Source organism: Anomalospiza imberbis, chromosome 10 (assembly GCF_031753505.1).
Source record: "Anomalospiza imberbis isolate Cuckoo-Finch-1a 21T00152 chromosome 10, ASM3175350v1, whole genome shotgun sequence".
Taxonomy (NCBI): domain Eukaryota; kingdom Metazoa; phylum Chordata; class Aves; order Passeriformes; family Viduidae; genus Anomalospiza; species Anomalospiza imberbis.
The window spans coordinates 19,762,285-19,783,383 of NC_089690.1; the positions used below are offsets into that span (position 1 = coordinate 19,762,285).

Here is a 21,099-nt window from a genome sequence, read left to right on the forward strand (position 1 = left end):
ATATCTCTTTCTTGCAGATTTTGTAGTTGTGCAGGTTTTGCATAGGAGCATTTTGTGTCTGCCACACGGAGAGTAACCTTCACTGCATCCTTCCAACTCTGGGAAGGACAGGAGTTTGACAGACATCAGTCTGCTACCTGTGAACAGAAGCCATTCCTGAACACCAGAGTGTGCGAGGCATAACTCTGCAGGTTTGGAAACCAGGCTTTGATTTTTTGGTCTCTTGCCATAAAGTTGCCAAAAGGTGGAACTTGTCAGTCAGCTGTCTTTTGTGCTGTATCCTTGTTTCCTCCAAAGCAGGCAAGTTACTGAGGGCTCAGATAAGGAGCAAATGTTTTTCCTAACTTTGTTTAGGAGAGAACATTTGTTCTGGATGAAATCTCCCAGAGGAACTTGAGCAGATACTGATGGGAAGATCAGTAAACCCAGCAGGATATAACAGCATCGTGTGCTTGGGCACTTGAGAATGTCATAGTGGAAAATGAAATAAGGGAGCAAAATGTTGTGCTTTTAAGCTGGCCAAGAGCTGACTGATGGTGTCGAGGTCAGAGCTGTTGGTGCTCAGGGTGCATTCTGACCTACACACTCTAGGCACACAGTTTGTGGTGATTGGGATGAGGTTGGGTCTCATCCCCAGTGGGCACAGCTGTGAGGAGCAGGTGAGCAGCACTGACAGCAATGAGCCATGGAGTGCCCAGGTGCACTGAGCAACCACCAAGGGAACAGAGGGCACACAGGTGCCGTGCATCAACATGAGGGGATAAAAGGCTGGGCTGAAGAACAAGGAGGGCAGATGCCTGAAGCTTCTGAAGTGCCGTGATGTTGCTCTGTATGGGCAGACACCTGAAGCCTTCTGATGAGGTGTGGTGTTACTGTGTTGGGTGAGTGCTTAAAGCCTTCTGAAATTGTGTGGTGACACTCTGTGTATCTTGGCTGTCTCAACTGTGACAACAAAGTGTCTCAGTTTGGCTGTGATCCCAGGGGGAAGGTTCCTGTCTTGGGAGTGCTTTGGTCGTGTGAGTGTCCGTGCTCTCATCACGGGAACCCAGTGGCTCTAATATTACTTTTCCCCCTTAATTTTAAATGTCCTGATCATATGTGATGGGAAGAATTGATGCCACCCTGCCCCCATCATGTTCTTTTCCTTGAAGTATTTTTCCTTACCCTGCAGCTGATAAGAATTTTCCTGTATTGCTAGCAGTGATTTAACCTTGCAGTATGATTTCTTGAGGACCACTACCCAACATGTTGCAGTGGTTAATAGGTTCCTGAAATACCTGCTCTACAGTCCTCTACACCTGGCTTTCAAGCAGAAGTTTTCTATTGTTTAGTCCTATAATTATTTTCCTTTAAGAACAGTAGTTCACTGTTGAAAAATTGCAAAGTGCTTATCACTTATATGTCTCCATCCTCTAACTGGAATGTCCTGTGTTGTGAGAATAGATGCTAGAAAGACTTTTACTGTTGTGCTTTTATTTAATGAAAGAACTGGTGTTGGAGTGTGTTTTTCTCTAATTATTTTATTTGAATTTTTTTTCACTTATTTGTTTTGTGCATTGCTGGAATCTCTAGGGCCACAACTCTTGAGTCCAAAGTTATCTTGCTTTTACAGCCATTAATAAGGGATTATTAAAGCTGTAGACCTCTGTGCAGTCTTGTGTTTTATTGGGACAATGGATTTATACTAGGATGGTTATTTATTTACTTTTACTTTTGTGGCTCTTCCTGGGCTTTTTTGTTCCTGGAAGAATACAGAAAAACAAACAAACAAAAAAAAAACAAACAAAAGAAATGGAGAGTGATCTTGAGTTAATCTCTTTGTCTGTCTTGGGGTGTGACAAGTGTGGCAATTTACAATGTTCTTGACAGCTGCTTGTCTAATCTCTTAGTTGCTGGAAATTTCACTGCATTTCCTAAGCAGTTTATTCCAGTGCTATATGTTCTTACTGACTGGTTTGTTTCCAATGTTTAACTGACACATTTTGTAGGTAACTTTTGGGTTTTATTTCACCATAGTGAGCTATTTCTGGTGTACCTCAATGTCCATGAGCTGTCTTTTTTTTTCTCCTTGAGCTGTAACACAAACTGCGTCTTTGGGTTTCTCAGTGTTTCTCCCTATCTGGTTTTCTTGTCCTGTGACCCAGCTTACAGCTTTGTAGACTCTCTCCTGTCAGTTCATATCTCGAACTCGGGGCCCCCAGACTGGGCACTCTGTTCTGATGCTGATGATTTAGTGGTGCAATGGTGGATTGTTCGTTCTTTATTTATTGTGATGAGCTCTTCACAAGAGTCCCTTGCTCTTCCCTCATCCTTTTGCTTGTTATTAAATATGGAAGGCTTTGCAGGCCATCCCAGGGGCTGAGAATCTGCCTGGAACCTGGAGTCCCTGTGGATTTCTGTCACCAAGAGCCACGGTCGCCTTTGTCACAAAGGGAGGGATGGCAGCAGCACGGGAAGCGATGGGCACTGGTGGAACAAACGGGTACTGGCCCGTGGCAGGGACAGCTTCCCGCGTGCTTAGCAGGGGCTGCAGCACAAACACAGGCTCAGACCTGGGCTGAGAGGAGCCCCGAGAGGAGCTCTCCCCTTGCTCCTGGTGAGGAGCAGGAGGAGCTCTGGCTGGTGCAGTTGTCTGTGCTGTCATTTGATTAGCTGCAGTCTTCAATATTCATGAAGAGCACTGAAGAAAGAGACTGCCTTGTTTGTTCAGCATCAAGCTGCTGGAAGCATACATGGAACATTGGCTTCTCCACGTCCTTTGATTTCAAATGCTGCTTTTTTGTTATTATAAAATGGTACAAGTCTTCATGGCGCCTTTGACAATACGGAAAGAAGACTTGGGTTGTTTTTTCTTTTTTTTTTTTGTGGTAAAAGTATAATAGCAGCTGTAAGAGGAAAAAACTGGGAAAGAAAATTAAAATATGCTAAAAAAGTTTAAAAGGGATGCATTTAATGTGAATATAATCTGCGTGTTTCACAGACTTGCCCTGAAATTTTCCTAGGAAACGGCTGTCTTCCAGCATGGACAGCATTTGCAGCTTTTGTTTCTTCCAGACTGTAGGTACATTTCTGTACCAAGCAGAGATGTTTTGTGCTTTCAAACCAGTCTTCTAGTTATGACATTATTAGCAGCATTTATTTATTGTCTGTTTGTATCCTGGATTCCTCATATCACAGCACTTGTTTCCTATCAGTTTATAATTTTCAGGGAATAGCTTCAGACAGATCTGCTTTGGTGCTCTACTGTTTAAAGTGCATTATGATTTGAAATCTGGATTTCACTCCTTATTTGCTTATTTTGAAACTGCCTTTTGCTGTGTTTTACAACCTAATTTGACATGGGACTATATTGGTAGATGTGGGATGAAAATTAAAAATTGGTTAATTTATAAGTAAATAAATTAAACTAGGCTGTACTTTTTAGGCTTTACTGAATTTTGTTCACTTAGTAGCTTTATATTGATAAGCATACCTAACTTTATTTTTAAGTGCTTTTTTTGTCCTCAGGTAGTGCTTTCCCACCTCTTTCTTTTTTAGGTGACAGGCTGTCACCTTTGTTGCCCTGCTGTCACCAAGTGTCTGCTTTTGACTGATGAGCCTCTGGCCCCTCACCATTGCCGCTGCTTCCTCCAGGAGCAGTTTGGCTCCTGCTGGAGCCCAAGGTCGTGCGCCTGGCAGCGCTGGAGGTTGTTCAGGCTGTGCCCCGGGGAGGGGACCAGTGCCCCACGCAGGTCTGGGACAAACCAGGGGTGCTGCGTGTGTCGCGGAGCAGCGGCGGAGCCAAGCGCTGCCTTTGCCAGCTCAGCAGCAGCCGCTGCGTTGTACAGGTGTTTGGAAACACGCGGAGGGAATTTGACAGCTTTTAGTCGCTGTTTTGTCAGCAGATGAACGGGACTTTGAGCAGCAGAAAAATGCAGGGCGCAGTGACTGAAGAGCCTTCCTCTGGTGCCACAAGCCCTGCCAGCGCAGCTGCGGCTCCGCGGTGCTGCTGTGCTGTGCTGGGTGCCGCGCTTGCGGAGGTGCGTGGAAGGCAGGGATCCACCTCTGCGGGTTACTCTGTGCTGTGGTGGATGGGAGCTGGGGCGGACGAGCAGGTGATGTTTTGGTTCTGTTCTTGTGTGGCTCACAGGCTTTGAGGTGTAGTTGGGCATTTCTCTGGGTGGGGCAGCCCAGAGTACAGCAGGGAATGGGTGACTGCCCAGGAACCTGGCTGGTTCTCTGGGAATAGGGCTCTCTTCCCTGTCATTGCAGCTGGGAGGCAGGCAATCAGCACTTTATCCTTCAGTGTACCTCCCAGGGAAGCTCATCTCCATGATTACATCACTTATCTTACCAATATATCTCCCTTTTTAATAGATGAGGAAGAGCCTTGACATCAATCCCTTACCTTCACTTCTAATTGCCCTGAAAATCCAAGGGGAAAAAGTCAACTCATCTCGGAACTCTTGAGAGTTTGGCACTGTGTGTGTATAAGAAGCTTGATCCTTCAATGTTTAAATCAAAATCCATTCAGTCTTAGGACGTTTTTGTCTCTGCTTTCATCCATGTAGTGCACAATTCTGCCAGTTTCTCTTCTGCTCTGTTTTCTGTAGACTGCAGTATTTTTAAGAATCCTTTCCTTGATCAAGCTCTAAAATTGTTTTCCTGCCCCTCCTCTTCACAGTGGCTGTATCTAAGTTCTTGGTTAACAGATTCAACAGTTGAGTGTTAAAACAAGAAAAAGTTTGTGCTGTTTTATCACAACCTTGTAACTCTTATCAGAAATTTAAACAAAACAAAACACTAAAACAGACCAAAACAACAGCCAGTGGAAGGGGTAGCTGAACGACTAAATATGGGGTATAACAACTCAAGGCAGAATTTCTTCTCACAGCCAAGAACTGCATGGTTGGGTGTCAGGAGCAGGAATCTCACCAGCAGTGGTTTGTCCCTAAAATCATCTTTGCTTAGGAACTTTTAGATGACCAAGATTCACTTTCCCTTGTAACTTGGGGGTTCTGCTCAGAAAACAGTTGATGGACTTAATTCATTTCAATCTTGCCTTGCTCTTGTAATGTCAGTTGTTGACTTAAGGAAACTGTCTTATGTTTGCAAGTCAGTATTTAATTACTGTGCTGATTGTTTTCTCTTCCATTTCCCTGTAACGGGATTTAATTTATCCAAGACTTCATCAGTCTGGGAGTTTGCAAGCATATTAGAAACTAAACTGTACAGTAGAGAACAAGCAGTAATAGATACCCTTTTAAATGTTAATTTTTAAATAATAAAAAGAACTGTAAAACCTCTCCTTTTAAAAATGATACTTTAAAATGTGTTCTGGGTGCCCTTTTTCGAGTGAACTGAAATCTCACTATGTTTTCTTTCTTCTTCCTTTGGCAATTAATCTCATAACCCATTCTCACAGATCATTCTTCTGGTGTTTTAGTAAGGTCAGCGCTACTCTAAATGACAACCTTTTTTCAAATGCGGCTGCCAAATTGCGTTTTTGTGTCAGAGAAATATCTTCTGTCTGCAAAGAACACACGGACACTCCTGTTACAAAAACAATAGCTGTTCCATCTCTGCTCACTGTGTTCGTGTATCATTGCTCCCTCCTTTGAGGAATAATTGAAAACTTGTGGAAGAGACTTTTGTGCACATTAATAAGGAGCTCATGAAACTTTTTATAGTTTTAAAGACAAAATTTTCTCAGCATTGCCCTAGGAATTCTGGAGAGATGTTTTTAGCTTCAATGTGGGGAATTTTGCTGAAACAAATAACTGTCTTATTTTGCATTCTGTTAACATGCCCAGTGTCTCTGGATCTGCAAGATGGCTGTATTGACTGCAGTTAATATGTGAATAAAACATACAATAATGCATAATAGTCTCTGTAATACATATCCAGTATATAAAATGGATAAAGCATGGAAGTGTTGAAGAGTTCCCTAATTCTGACTGCAGAGGAAGGTTTAAGGTTTGGGAGTGCTCAGGGCTGGGTTTCTCTGGTGCTGTAGGTTCAGAGGGCTGGCACTGGAACAGGCTGTTCTGTAAGAGTGCAGTACCCACAGGTTCTGGTAGACGTGACGTTCAGGCTCTGGGTTATCTCGCGTCTGCTCGTGCTGCTCTGTCTGCAAGGTCACATCCTTCTTGCAGTCCTGGTTTTGAATGGTACCTACAGAAATAAGAACTTGTGGACAGGATTTGACTTAACTTTTTTTTTTTTTTTTAATTGAAGATTGTAAGAAGAAAAACCCACAGGCATAAAAGCCTCAAACACATTCAAGGGTGGAATTTTTGCTCCACGTACTGATTGGGAGTTACCTGTGAATTCTCTGGGAGTTCTATATTCAGGACTTTCTGTACTTAGGAAGGATGTGTGATTTTTCAGCGTATATATTTTAGGATGCTGAACACCTGCTGTAAGTGCACAGTGAAGTCCAAGTTTCAGCCTGCAGGTAAGACAGGTACCTTCCATAGCAAATGCACAAGTAATTCCCCGTGTTCCTGCAAAAGAGGAATAAGCCTTAAAAGCGTTAGTTTGAAAAGGTAGTCAGTTCCCTTTTCTCTCCTTGGCAGTATTAAGACCAGAGCATTTTTGATAAAGAAATATAAAAATCTGTGCTGGGAATCACACTAGAGTTGCAAGGTTTTGGAGTTCCCATTCCTCTTGTATTTCCTCTTCGAGCCAGGTGTGGGAAGGCCAGTTAGCAATCCTGCAGGGATGTGCTCCTTCCCAAGTGGCTGGGGGCCTGGGACAGACTGAGAATGTGGTTTGCTGTAGATTTTACAAATCCACATTAAAGCAGTGTATCCTGCCTGAAACCCATTATTTAGAAAGCTAAGTGTGACAGAGACGGGAGAACGTGGTAATCACAGCAGAACAGGCCAGGCTGAGGTAAAGAAGGGGAGGTGGGATTGCTCTCTTCTGTTGGTCATGGGCTGGAAATCGATTAGTGTTGGATGTGAAAAATATAATTAATGTTGAAAAGAGCCACTGGCAATTTGGAGTGTATTGAACATGAGCTGTGTAATGCAGTAGGGAGGTGAGCCCAACCACTTTAAATGGGAGAACCTGTCATATCTGTAATATTAAAAATCTGTCTTAGTACTGGAAAAATGAAGTGTTAGAGTACTCAGTAATTTATAGTATTTAGCATTAAAAATCTGAACGAGCTAATTATGGGTATTAAAATGGCTGCAATAAAATTTGGACATTGAAAGTTCATATAAGCTCTAAGCAGTAATTTAGGATGCTATTTTAATATATAAAATTAAAATTGAGCAAAGAAAAATCCTCATGCAGCTCACAAGGGAAAGTACAGAAAGAAAAATCTGCTTTTAAATTCTTATTGTCTCTTACTGGATTTAGTTGAATAACTAAGAAACATTAACTAGACTATTCTCTTACATAGTATAATTTGAGATATTCCCATGTCCTTACTAAAATTGGAGAACATAGTCCTTTGCATGTTTATCTAATTTTATATTTAATGTGATAGGGGATTAGAGACTAAGGTGTGAATTTTTTGTCTACTTTGTATTTTCTGGGATTTTTCTGTTTTGGGGCTTCTGAGATCACAGTTTAAATAAAAGCTATACTTTTATGCCTAATCAAGCACTTCCTCATTTTTAGCTGGTGAAATATTTTTGGCACCCTTTTCTCAATCTGACCTTGCTGGGCTACTACTGCTGGGAGAGTGGCAGCTCCCTGAAGAAAAGAAGGAAAGCTCTGCTTTCAGCTGGCTCTGGATGACCCTTTTGGTGCTGGAACCTCCTCGTGGAGCAGTCAGAGAAAATCCAGGCAAACTCCTTGTCCACCTGCAGGCCTTTGCATAAGCTCAAACAGTAGCCACGAAGCTCCTGAGGAAAAGGGAGAAAGCTATTTGGCAAGAAGGTACAAAGTCTCACCAGTTTCTTCAGAAGCTCAACAGAGGCTTAATGGATTATCTGAATATTGAGTTGTCACCTGGAATGGCACTTTTCCAAAAGAGATTTACATTACCTGTGTTCTTGGGCCATCCACCCTCTCCCCTTCCAGACAGGTAATGGTACGTCAGTGGCACGGAGTTGGGTTAAGGACGTTGCTCAGTTAGACTGGATAAGATTAAGTAAGTAGAATGGGGCCTTTCAGTTTGCCACCAACTTGTTTTTAAACTGCTTTCCACTGGGGATAATCAGGATTACCAAGATGTGCCCCTTTTTGCTAAAATCTTGGTGGTGTTTCTTTAGCACATGCTTTTGCCATTCATAGTTTGGGCCATGGCAGGTTTGAAGGTTCAGGCTAAAAATCCTTTGGGACAGGGAGACATGCAGAGCTCACTTTTAAACTATGTTTAATGATGAGTAATCTTTGTAAATTAATACCTGTGTTTGTTGATGAGTAATCTTTGATTAGCACCAGCATCACTGAACATCATTGCCTTTCTCTGGGAATACAGGAGGATTTGTGTTGAGTTCTAGCTGTTCTAGGCTCTGTGGCCTCCCCTAAATGGAGTTTGAGCATGTCCAGTCACTCTTTTTGAAACCCAAAATAGAATTACTATCTTGTGTGTTGCTGAACAAATAATTCTGGAAATGTTTTAATTTGCTCTTTTTCTCTAAGTTTTACACTCGCTACATTTTCCTTGAGAAGTATTTTGGAAAATATTAAGTTGGCTTTTCCTCAATTCAGAAAGTGTTTGTTCTTTTTACATCTAGTTGTTCAGGTGCATGGATATTACCTTGACCACTGGACTGAATTCTCCATGAAATAGTGGCAGGGCTCTGAGAGCACTCCTTTTGAATTATGTGTTCTTCAGCACTTCTCTTAGCAGGACCCTGATCAATACAGTACTTCCTAATTCCTTGGGTTCAACTCAGATTTAGAGAGGATGTCAGGATTAATGTGTCCAGATTATCCTCTGGAAGCAGTCATGCTGCTAGTTCATTCAGCAGACCTAATCAACTTGACCTGGACCAGGAAGCTGCCTCTCATCCTAAACCCTTACCACAATTTACTAATCCCTCTGTATTCATTGATGTTGGCTGTTCATACTACTGCTTTTCATATTTTCAGAGAAATCATTAACAGCTTTCTCTTCTCTGAAATAATGGTGGTTTCTTGGAAGCCACACACCAGTCTAAGTTTTTTGCTTGTATCACCTCCTTTCCCTAATCCTTGAATCTTTCTTTCCCCCAGTGAAAAATTAAGTAAAAAGTCCAGCAACTCAGAAGGGCAAAATGCTGAGCATTAAATCCTGTGCTACTAAAGTTCTGGGATTAAGAGTTTTTTAACTGCTGAATTCTGGAAGATTTTTGAAACAAAATCCTTTGAATGCGTACTAGTTTGGAAACAGAGAAATCAATTTTTAAAAACAGTTCTGCAGTACACATTTAATTGTCTGTGTTTATTCCAAATGCTTCTAAGGTAGAAAAGAAGCTTAAACATTCTTGGCAAATACTACTTGGATAGAAACCCAAGAATTTTAACAGCTGTTTTCTGGAGAATGTCTTGGCTTTTCTTGTTCTTGGTGATTTATATCTACATGGGCAGTTTGATGTCGCCTTTTGCTGATTTGTGGTTTGCAGTTTGGTTCTCTAAGGCCATGTGGCTTTGCAACTGTTTGAGTCATCCTGTCACTGCCAGGACCGTGGGACAGAGGAGGCAACAAGGAAAAGAAGCTTGGGGTACTTAAATATTGCTAGTTTTTGGTCTTTTGAATAGGATTCAGATTTTTATGCTTTGACAAGACACGGTATTTAAATGCATTAGAAGGATTGAGTTGCTGCGTGTCTCTTCAGCGCACAGCCACTAATTTGAATTAAATTTGGAGAGGGTGGGAGGTGTCCAAAAGACAAATTCCTGCAGTTTTTGTGAAGGTAGATAATTGCCCAAAGTTACTCTCTTAACAACTCTTTCCCACCCACTCTTCTAAATAAAAGCAAGAGCAGGATTTCAGTAGTTGTTTGAGAATCCACACAGAGTTACAGAACAGTAGTCCATGGAGAGCCAAGCTTCATTGTTTCCACAGCTTGTGGAACTGCTGGAAAAGACAAACAGAAAGGAAGAGTAAGTGTGCAGCAGTCTCAGATGGCCAAACCCTACAAAGAGAGCTTTTATCAGTGTATCAGCTTGGCAGCAAAGACTTCTGATTCTGTGGTTCCTGAAAACAGAAATCATGTTTTGGTTCTGGAAGAAAATCTTAATCACAGTTGAAACTGGAGCAATTACATTCCCAGGAAAGCCATGAGGAGGGACAGAAAAATGCGTGTTGTACCTTCTCAGAAATCCCCACAAAGCAGCTAATCAGATTCAGGATTTCTTTTGATGGCTCATGATGTGCTCTGGCAAATTCATTATTTTTAAAGTGGGGTTGTGCCTGACTCTTCCAAAGCCACATAATCCATTTACTGCATTGGCAGAGAGAAGTCTGTGTACCAATCACTGTTCTTGCTCTCTGGGTCAGGAGGTGGTTCCGCTGCTGCTTTTACACTCCTTGTTTCTCTGGTGGGTGAGGGCAGAGGGCTTGGTGCACTCAGCCTCGGGCAGCAGAATGGGAAAGCACCTTGATCATAAGAGGCAATATGGTTTGATTGTATTTGATGCATATTGTAGAAATGTTTATGGATTAGTATTTTACTTCTAATTTAAGAAGCAGTTTATTTGCATTAATTGCTTTTGAAATTTGACAGCTAGTTGGGAGCAGTGATTCATTTACTGGGGAAAAATTCATCTTGTTTGAGGTTTCAGGTTAAATTTGGCACTTTCAAACCTGGCTCTCCAGTGCAAACTGAGCTTTATGCAGTGCTGATGGCAAATGGGAAATTATTTCCAGTTAGCTAATAAATACAACTATTGACAGTTAAAAACCAGAAAGGAGACACAACCTTTAAATAAAATGAAAGCCTGGTGAGTTCTACAGCCCTAATAGAAGTGTCTTTTAAGAATTAAAATGTGGGAATTATCTTAATGATGAACCGATTACTGGAAAAAAGCCATGTAGGAGTCATTTAAACCATCAGTTTTTCATGTTAGTGCTAATGTATTCATTTAGTAAGAATTATGTTCTTGCAAAGCTGACATTAATGTGGCCTTTTGACTTCCATCTGAAGAAAAAGTGGAAGCCTAAGGACCACATGAATTTTCAGTGATAAGTGTCACAGCTCCAATGTTTAATTACAAAAGCAAATTACGCAGAAAGGGACAGTGGGATTTTGTAACACATCCTGATTATGTGATGGCCAAGGCTGTATCTCCTCCTAACAGTGAGACAGCAGCAGTGTACAGGATAAAATGTAAAAGGTACAGCTTTGGGATCAAAAGAACCCCAGACTTTATGGACCTAAAGGTCTGGTAGTCAGCAGATGATTTGTGGGGGGATGTTCTGAGAGGTAGGTAAAAATACAGTTAAAGAGTGACCTCAGAACTCGCTGTAGGCTGCTGCTGGAAGGCACATCCAGCTTCCCTCCATCCTTCTGCCCTTGTTTGCCATGCTTTGTGCTCTTGCCAATGTAGTCTGCAGCACTTAATGTTTCGGAGGACTGTGTTCTAAAATTGTGAATGTTTTATTTTTCAACCTGAAATGTTTCTTAGAAGAGGAGGCCCAGGAAAAGATATGAAGTATCTGAGTCCCAAGCAGAGAAGTAGTTACTTAGAGGGGTTTGCTGGCATACCTGACCTTGGTGACAGGAATGTAAAGAGTGGCACAGACTCAAAGAACAAGGGAGGGTTAGGACAGGGCAGGATGGAACCTTCATTTGGGTCAGTGAAGGAGAAGAAGCAGAGAGGGATGGTGGTCCCTGACAGGGAGGTGTCCCAGCTCTGGCTGAATCTGCAGTCCTTGAGCCACTGTCCTGGAAAGAGGAGGAGAGGAAACTGCTTGAGTCTCACGCTGCATGATCAGGGCTCTCACACTGGCTCTGTGAGAGGAACCAGCCTCCTGAAAATGCCAAGGAGACGCTGGAAAGCTGATTCCAGCATGGCCTGGCTGTGTGACTGGAGAAGTGGGGATGGCCATGGCATTCTGACTGCTGAGGAGCCATTGCCCTGTGAACTTCACCTGGTGCCTCGAGATTCCAGGGTGGATGTCAAGACAAGTAGGGATTTTGTCCTGAATAGGGGAAAGGTCCAGAGGGGAGAGGAAGATTTGGAAAGACACAAGAGCAACTGTAGTACTGAATGGAGGTGGTAGTGAAAGCTGGCCTGCATTGTTTATTGTCAGAGGGGTTTGCCAGGGTAGGATATAACTACATTTTTGAATAAGAAGGGACTCCCATATATTTATAACAGTAGGGAATTAAAAGTATCACCTAAAGAGATAATACTGATGCAAAATCTAATGTGTGTAAATACAAGCAGTTGGGAATATATGGATTTTGGGAGTGTTCTGGGGAGTATGGCTACACACATGCATTTGTCTTGTGACTGGGCTTTTGGCCTCAGTAGAAGTACAGGTCTTTACAGGTCTTTCTTCTGCCCTGTGTGGTGTTTTTATTATTGTAGATGTGTTAAAAAAATTAGCTAGAAAATGGCACAGCTTTTTAATAACTTTGAAGATTAGGCTATCTTGCTGTTTTAAATTATTTAAAGGTTTGATTCATGAAACTGTGATCAGCCAAAATCTGGATTTAAAAAAAAAAGATAATTACAGTTTAAGATTCCTATTATAAAACCTGGAGAGCTATGTCTGTTATCTCACTGGAAAGTTAAAAGAAACTTCACTATTGTATTTACAGTAGTTTTTAACTAGCCCTGCCTCATGACTGCTGCCAGCTGTCCACAGGTAGGAAAAAAGTTCTTCCGTCTTGATGTGAGAAAGGAGGTTTTAAGGCAGGGTTTTTTTTTTGCTGTTCAGAGACTTTTCAGAGCATTACATTAAGCATAACTAGAAATGAAATATTGGTTGGTTGTGCCTCTGCCTGTTCGGTGCTGTGAACTGTCAGCCAGATGCAGGGAGATGGAATTGCCCCTGTACCCTGACTCTGGGCCTCGCTGCCCCGGGGAGGTGTGCATCTCACAGCTCCCTTACAATGTATTTTATGTATGTATAAGAATCAGACTTGCAGAGGTGGTCTTTGTTATCCAAGCTAAAAGGATTAGTTGTGATGCAGTTTTTAGAAAATCCTCCCTGTGAAGTGCAGGGTAAGTGGGAAGTCCCTACAGGAATTGCTGCACACATGTAACCAGGCCAGGCTTTTTGGTGGAGCTCACTTGGACTGAGCTGCTCCCTGAGGTCATGCAGAGGTTTGGGCAGGATTTCTGTCCCTTCCAGCCACCAGGCCCGCACACTCACACTCGCTTGTTCCCCCACCAGCGGGGTCAGAGAGAGAAATGGAAGGGTAAAAGCTGGACGACTCATGGGTTGAGAGAGGTTCAGTTTAACAGGGAAAGCAAAAGCTGCACATACAAACAAAGGAAATCAAGGAATTCACTCAGCTCTCCCACAGGCAGGCAGGTGTGCTGCACCTGCAGGGCAGCAGGGCCCAGCACTGGTAACAGTGACTTGGGAAGACAAATGGCATCACTCCCAGTGTCCCCCCTTCCTCCCTCTTCCCTCCAATTCGTGTACTATTCATGATGTCGCGAGGTCTGAAATAGCCCTTGGGTGGTTTAGGTCACCTGTGTCCCCTCCCTGGCATTGCCCTAGGAGGGCAGGAAAGGCCCTGGCTCTGTGTGAGCTCAGAACAGAAAGATCTCACTGTGTCCAGCCTGTGTTCAGCACAGACCGAACACAGCCCCTACCCGCCCCTGGCAAGGAAATGGACTCTACCCCAGCTGAAACCAGCATGGCCTCTTACTCTGTTTTCTGATACCCCGGAGGGTTTCCGCTGGCATCAATACCAGCATATTGTCAAAGGCTGGGTGCCGTGAGAGCTTGATGTTCATCTTGAACAAGAAAATATTACAGGAAAGTGATTTTTATCTTTGTCATGTGAGGGGATAATTTGAACTGGATTTAGAGGATGTGAGAAAGGAAATGGAAATGCTTTTCAAGGTCACATTGGAGCTTGGAAGCTCTGCAGGCTTTCTCACCATGTCATTGATGCAGACAGCCCCTGGTGATCCAGGCTCTCTGCAAAGCTCACGCATCAGCCTTTAAGTTCTGTACAGAGAATATTGTGCAGTTAGCAGTGCACTGACCTTCCCCTGGTCAGAGTGACAGTCCATGGACAGCACAGGTGCCATAGCTGAGCCAGGTGAAGAACTGGATCTCAGGACATGCACCTGACTGAACATCACCTGCTGGTGTAAGGCAGGGCTGTGCGAGCAAACAACACAAATGGGCTGCTCTGGGTAGTACTGGAGTATTCTTGAGTTTCTAATTGTGCTAGTTGAATTTTCTTGAAATTTTTGCTCTGTGGATAACTAATTGACATTTTAGATGTTCAGTTCTTTTCTGTGTTTATGCTTCGTATCTAACACTTGTCTCCAAAAACTGGTGGACACCTGCATCCAGAGAATGGGACAATGTCACAGACTTAGTCTGATGGCTGATTAGAAATAACCTGGCCACAGGATTTCATGAAGTCTGCTGAGGCTGAAAGTAGATACTCAGTTTTTTGTTTACTCAATGTGTTTTCAAATCCATTGCTTCTTACTAGAGATTTCACTCAAAACATGTAACAGAAACTTAAATTATGTTTTCTGTATGTTCCAATAGATTACTTTACAACTGAGTTGGACTTGCTTAAATTAGACATTTAATGATATTTATGAGTGATTTCCCCCTTTAAGACTGAACTGAAGTTTTTTCATACTTCATGAATTGTATGCACTTAAACAGGAATATGAGAGTTACATCTTGGTGCTAAATATGTGTCATTTGTTCCTTTTTTTCCATTGGTAGCGAGTCTAAGCCCACACTGGGTTTCCCAGTACTTACTTTTGTGGACATAAAGGCTCTGTGTTTATTTGTTAATTTTTTTTTTGGACTATGTGGTATGTTCCTGTGAGCCATGGTTATTAATTGACAGATGAGTTACACTATGATGGCACTTAAAATGCACAACGTGTATTTCTGAAAGCAGTCGTTGCTATAGCAACTTTCTAGTAGGTCACTGGCGGTGTTGTGTGAGTGTGTGTGTATGATTTGGCTGTTAATGCAGACTAATACTGGTAGAAAAATGAGAAATGGGAGAGTCAGAAAGAAGGTAGCCCTTCCCCCCTCCCTGTCCTCTACCCTCAAAACAGGATAAGAATTTTGTGGAGAAAATGCTTACTTAGGATATTGCATGTATTGGCAAGAAACTGGCTATCATCTGCTATAATTAGATGCTTTCTTTCTATTTATGCAAAGATTATTAAAAAGCTTCCAAATGGCCTTAATCTGACTGCTTTTTCTTCAACATGTTAAGAGTTTGTTTAGGAGAGGAATCCATACTCAGCTGATTCAAAAGCAACGTGTTGTATTTATTGAGCATTAACACCTATTTTTGAAGTACATCTGTGGTATAATCTGGAATTTTGAGAAATTGGGGGGGGCTTTCCCTCTTTTTGTAAGATCTTTCAGCAAGGTACAATGCATTTCCGTAGCAGTTTAGGCCAATGCAGATCTCCCGGTCCTGTTCTCTCCTGGTCGTTCCTGTCTCTTCCCTAGCCCTGCTCCTGGGCTCATGCAGAAAAGGGATGAGCGAGTTCAGGGAGCTGGTCCAAATACAAACAACTGGAAACCAGTTTTTAAAATTGCTAGATGATTTCCTGGATTGTGCAAATGGGCAGAAAGCCGAGTGCCAGTACAGCCATGGGAGGGAGGAGCCACGGTGCCTGATGTTCAGGGCAGTGGACAGTAGTGACTGGCATTCCCAGACATTTATTCACATGTTACTTCCTACTGACTCTGCTTCTTGTTTTGCTCTGAAACTTAGCTAAAAGTGCTGTGCAGAGGACTCTATCCCAAATGCTTTGCGTTTGTGTTTTTCTCTGAAGTAGTTGTCTAATAGTGTCTCCCGGGTTTTTCTTTACTTTTAAATTTTTACTGCTCTATTTAGAGAGCATTCATATATCTCTTTTAAAGTGATCAACCTATAGCTAGGCCATTATTGTGAGTCTTGAATTAACACTGCCTTAAGATAACAGAAAAGTAATGACTTATGGGAGCACATTCTAGATGGTGATAAATGAAAATAATGTAACATGTAGGAAGTGTACCATGATACTGTAATCTAATAGATTTTTTTCTCAGGTTATATATAGTGTGGAGTGTTTAATGTGGACTTTATGTGTTGCCTCTTTTGTTCTGCAAAAGCCATGAAGAAGCTGTGCTGCATTTTCAATCGAATCAATATGGTAGAATTGCTGTGCTGCCTGGATGGGAGTAGGGAGGGCAGGAGGACTGGATCTGCTTCCTCCCTTCTCTTCTTTTCCAGTGTCCCCTGTGTCTCCATTCACTGGTCTGCTGGGAGTATCCAAGCTGTTTAAAAAAAAAAAAAAAAAACAAAAAAGGAGTCAGAACATGTGGTCAGGAGCAGGAGGAAAAAGCAGGGACTGCATTTTAAACAATAGCAACCATTCTATGAAACCCATCCCAAAACCCTATTGAGAAAGAAGATATCTGTTCCATGTTGGTTTGGTTTATTGTTATTATTCTTTGATATGTAGCCATGTTCTGTGTTTTGAGAACTTGATTTGTCGAAGTGCTACGTGTTGCTATAACCCCTGGATAAAAAACTTCCTTGATACTTTCTAAGTATTCAAATGATTGCTGAATGCTATATTAAATATACTTGTGTATACCGTGTGCTCTGGAACAGCTTGCTCTAACTTTGCCTCAAGGGTGAAGGCAATGCTTATAGATTAATGTTTACATTTATTTGAATAATTTGTAGGGAAATGGAGGTAGGACCAGGTACAAGAGAAGTGAAAACTTGTGTCTTCCTTGTATTTTCTGTAAGGATTGTTCCTAGAGGAAACGTTCCTTTAGTTAACTCCTGGGGTTACAATTTTTAGCTAGCATTTGCTCTTGAGAATCTCATGGGAATCGAGAATCTGTTTAAGGAAATGCTTCAAAATATTCTCACTCTTACTCTCATAGCCTGACAGTTTCAAATATCAGTTGCTGGATGTATTTTCATTTTATGTAGCTGTGTAAGATACTGAAAGTCCTCTGCTTGTTTTTCTGACGCGCAGAAGATTTGCCAATTCTTCAATATTTAAAGCTGTGTGGTCTGTTCTCTCCTCTGCAAAAACAAAAGCCAAGGAGTCTTACAGGGGGAAGTATCCTCTTGTGTGGATCAGCTGCTGGAGTTTCCCCCCTCACTAGAGAGCCTCAGCTTCTATTTTCCATAGCTTCTGTAAAGTTTCGCTCAGTCTTGCCAGCAGTGCTGAGAGTGTTGTGCGTTTTCTATTTCCAGCATCTTATATTTGATGGTAGAAGATGATTCTCTTCTAGGCATGAGGTTTTCTTTTCTCACCTGTTAATTTTTCTATTTTTCTTAGTCTGCTCTTCCCAGGGAAGAGATCTGTAAGGCTGTCTGTGTGTAGGCAGAAGGTTAGTACTGTTGGAGACATCACTGTAGCTTAGCAGAGAATTCTGTGAGTAGCAGTTCTTAAATTCCAGATGTTGAAGACTGTGCTCTGAACACTGGCCTTAACTTCACCACTCTATCCTGAATGGAGCTTTGGCCTTGCACAGACACAAACCAGCAGATGCCTCTAAGCCCCCAGCACATTTCTAAACAAGTTTTGGTTGTTTCAGGGTAACCTCAAGATCCCACATTTTTCCTGTTCTTGGGTCCCTCAGAGATGTTGGTTTCATCTGTTGGCCTGCTACTTGTGAGGTAGCTCACTGCAGCTGCTCTGCATTTCTTCTGGTGATTAATCCTTGGATTCTTTCCTCAATTCACAGTCAAGGTTAGCTGTCTTTGGGGATCAGGTGGGGAAGAGGTTTGGTACCTTAAGTATTTCCTATGGGAGGATAATGGGTGTAGGTTGCTGGCAAAGCCTATGTTCCATTTTTCCAGTACCACAGGGTTTCCTCTCTGTTTGGATATCTTTACAAAAAGAAAGCACTCTGCCAGTTCATACTGGAACTGTTGATAGCATCATTACCAACACCATGGAGCAGCCTTCATCTGCTGGCAGCCTTTCCAAGGGAGGCAAGATCTTTCTTGTGTCTCTTTTTAAGTGGTCCATTGTGGCTAAGCTTTAGCTAAGCTATTTCATTAGGCTGAAAACTGCTGCATTAGTCCAATGAATTGTTTGAGTAAATACCTCCCAGATCAAAAAATTCTTCCCTGTATAGGGGGAAGGACTGCTGTCAGTGTTACCAGGAGAAAGTATTTTTGGCTAGGCTTTGAAGTTGGGAGCACAGAAATGAATGATGCTTGCTCAGACACTGTCACACTAATTCCAGTTTTTGTCATCTCTTTGTCAAATAACTCTTCAGAAATAAAAAAGGTGTTCCTGTATTTCTGTAAGCAATGCAAGATACAGTAATAAAAGAAATCATCAGTGTTTGCAATTTAGAGTGTCCAAGTAAATTAGTGATAGATTTGACTTTTGAGTTGTCACCGTGCCTTCAAAGTAAAGTATTGTGTTGGGAGGGAAAAACACTCAAAAGGGAAGTGTGGAAGATGGTGGGAAATCAGCTGTTGTGTGGTCAGTGCAGTTAGCAAAGCATGTTTTGGTGATGCTGCACTGCAGTAAATCCACAGTTCACCTGTGTCCTTGTGCTCTCCACCTCCATTGCAGCATCACCTCTGCACCTTCCCTGGGCCAGGCAGGGCATGTGGACTCTGAGCCGCGAGTCTGATAAACAGGACAAAAGCAGCCCTGCAGATCCTGGTCCCCTGCTCCAGAGCACTGGGCTGGGCCAGTGCCTCCTTTCAAAAATGCCTTTTGAGGTACCCGTCCTTCTGTCAGGCCTGTTGGTGTTTGGCAGCACAGCTAGAAATTGTCAGGAGACGGAGGGCAAACAGCCTGGATGGATGTGAAGTCCTTAAGAAAGGAAAGTGAATTAGCTTCTTGTCCAGGTCATGCACACTGGTTTTTGTGCTCTTGCCTCTCCTCCTTGTATTTCTGATAATGTTTGGTTTGTCAGATTGTCCATTTTGGAACTGGCTTCTCAACTGGTTTCACACAGTGTGATCATTATCTTCCGCCTGTATACTCATCATTCCTGTATCTGAACAATGAAAAAGCAATGGAAGAGATATTGAGGGTTTTTTCAAACATTTTTTCCCTGAGAAAGTTTCCCTTTTAATGGGTTTATTGTGCTACACAAGACATTTTTAAATAGCAAAGAGCAAGCAGTTTTGCCCCCCTAGGTAGTCTTCCTAGGGTTTTTGACTAACCAGAATGAATTTCTGAAGGATAAAAACTTTTTTTCAGGATTATTTACTGAGCTAAAATAAATCTTTTCCCCAGGCACTAATTTGTCTTTTCCCAACTGCTATTTGCTTTTTTGCCTATTACAGAACTGTTGCCAGTTGTACATAGTACTTGATAATAACTTAGTTCCTATTTCTTATTATTTCTTTGTTAGGGAGGTCATTAGGAAATGTTGGTGTGTAGCCATCCCTCTTTTAGCTTATATTTTAATTCTCGAGTCCTTGGATTCTTTTTTTCCCCTCGTGTCTCAGTCAGGAAAGGCTTGTAGGTACAGGTAATGTATTTTTTTGGTTGATTGACATTCCTGTGAAAAAGTAGGCAAGCTCCTGGATTACACTGCTTTAGATTGAAATAAAGCCACAATCCTGAAGCACAGTACAGGTAGAAAGCAATTGATTGCTGTGAGCTCTGCGGAGGTGTGGGGAGGTATTGCCTGTGGGGCAGAGACATAAGTTATAGGGATGGAGAAAACTAATGTGGGATAAAGCCACTTTCCCTTTTGAGTCAATTATTTAAAATGAATGTGAATCTTTATTTTCCAGTTGTGCACCTCTCTAAGTGTTTCGGATCAGGGCTGAGAACTTAGGAGTGGAATGGTTTTGCTCAGGGAAGTGTTCTTCTGGCAAATCATCATTTCCTTGTTTGCTGCTCATCCTCTTGCTGTTCACCTGTGTACTGTTGGGGAAGCCATTGGGCTTTGGGGAATTGTGTTAGCCTGTGGATTTAGATTTGAATTTTGATTGCAGAGTGAGGTCACCTGGGAAACATGCTTGCAAGGCTTTTTATTTCTAGCTCCAGCATGGCTGTGTGTGTCCATTGAAAAAATGTGCTTTTCCTCACAATTTTGTTGTGGTGGTCAGGTTGTTTTAAGGCAGATGAGAAGAAGTTTTTTAATGTATGCTGTTTCAGTGCAGGGTTTGACTGTACTGCTGCTGCAGGTCAAAAGCTGTGCCATGTGTACTAATGGAGGATGTACCATTGGTGAGGCTTGTTCGGCAGTGCTGGTAGGTTTTTGTGCGAGGGAGTCTTTGGGAAGGTTCTCCTGGCTCAGTGCAGTGCTGAGCGCTCACAGCACACACCCAGGCTCTTGGGGTACTGCCTCCACTTTATGGCTTGTTTGAGTTTCACGTTGTTGGCTTCGTGACAGGAGGTGTTGGCCTGGTGGACAGGAAACCAGTCTCAGTGTAGGCTTTGGGAACGGTCTGATAGAGGTGTTTGGTGTCACACATTGGACAGCTTTGAAAGTGTATGAGTCTTCAGAGGAAAAATACACGTCACCTGTATGGTTCAGAAGAGTAGGCTTGGTTGTACCTTGATAATCTTTGTTGAAGTAATAAGCTCATGAGGATTTTGGCCTGTTTATGAGGTTTGTCCACTGTATTTAGACTGGGACAACACCAGGTTAGGATGGATTTGGACTATTTAGCAGCATGTGGACTCTGGAGTTATTGTTCTTTTAAGTTCTTAAGGCAAAATGTGGTCGATGGGAAACTGATGATCTGACTTAGTGACTTTGGGATATCATTGACGGTTTGATGGAGGGATGATTTAAATTGCGTAGTTTGTCTTGTAACCAACTCACTGAGTGGTGAAGAGGGGAATTAATGTGTTCTGATGGGGTTTTTTTCCATGTGGTCTCCTTGGATTAATGACCTACACAGCCTCTTGGAATTGGGGAACACATATGAAAATTCCTGGTAGAGGAGAATACTGTTGATTTGTTTACTGTGAGGAGAATTTGAAGCAAATTTTAATGAAGAAGTACCAAGTTACAGTTGCCTGCTTGTTTTGCTATTGACAGGATTTGAGATT

The 21,099-nt window shown here is 42.2% G+C and overlaps 1 protein-coding gene across 3 annotated transcripts in view; it reads left to right on the plus strand.

The window, feature by feature from the left end:
• Positions 1–21,099, plus strand: part of STAG1 (STAG1 cohesin complex component) — a 168,889-nt gene that overhangs the window by 9,458 nt on the left and 138,332 nt on the right. The window contains exon 1 of one of the 3 annotated variants that reach the window (XM_068201088.1): positions 7,891–8,023. The exons of the other annotated variants lie outside the window; for them this stretch is intronic. The gene's annotated coding sequence lies outside the window, so the exon portion shown is untranslated. Of the gene's footprint in view, positions 1–7,890; positions 8,024–21,099 lie in introns of those variants that run through there. 3 annotated transcript variants of the gene reach the window in all.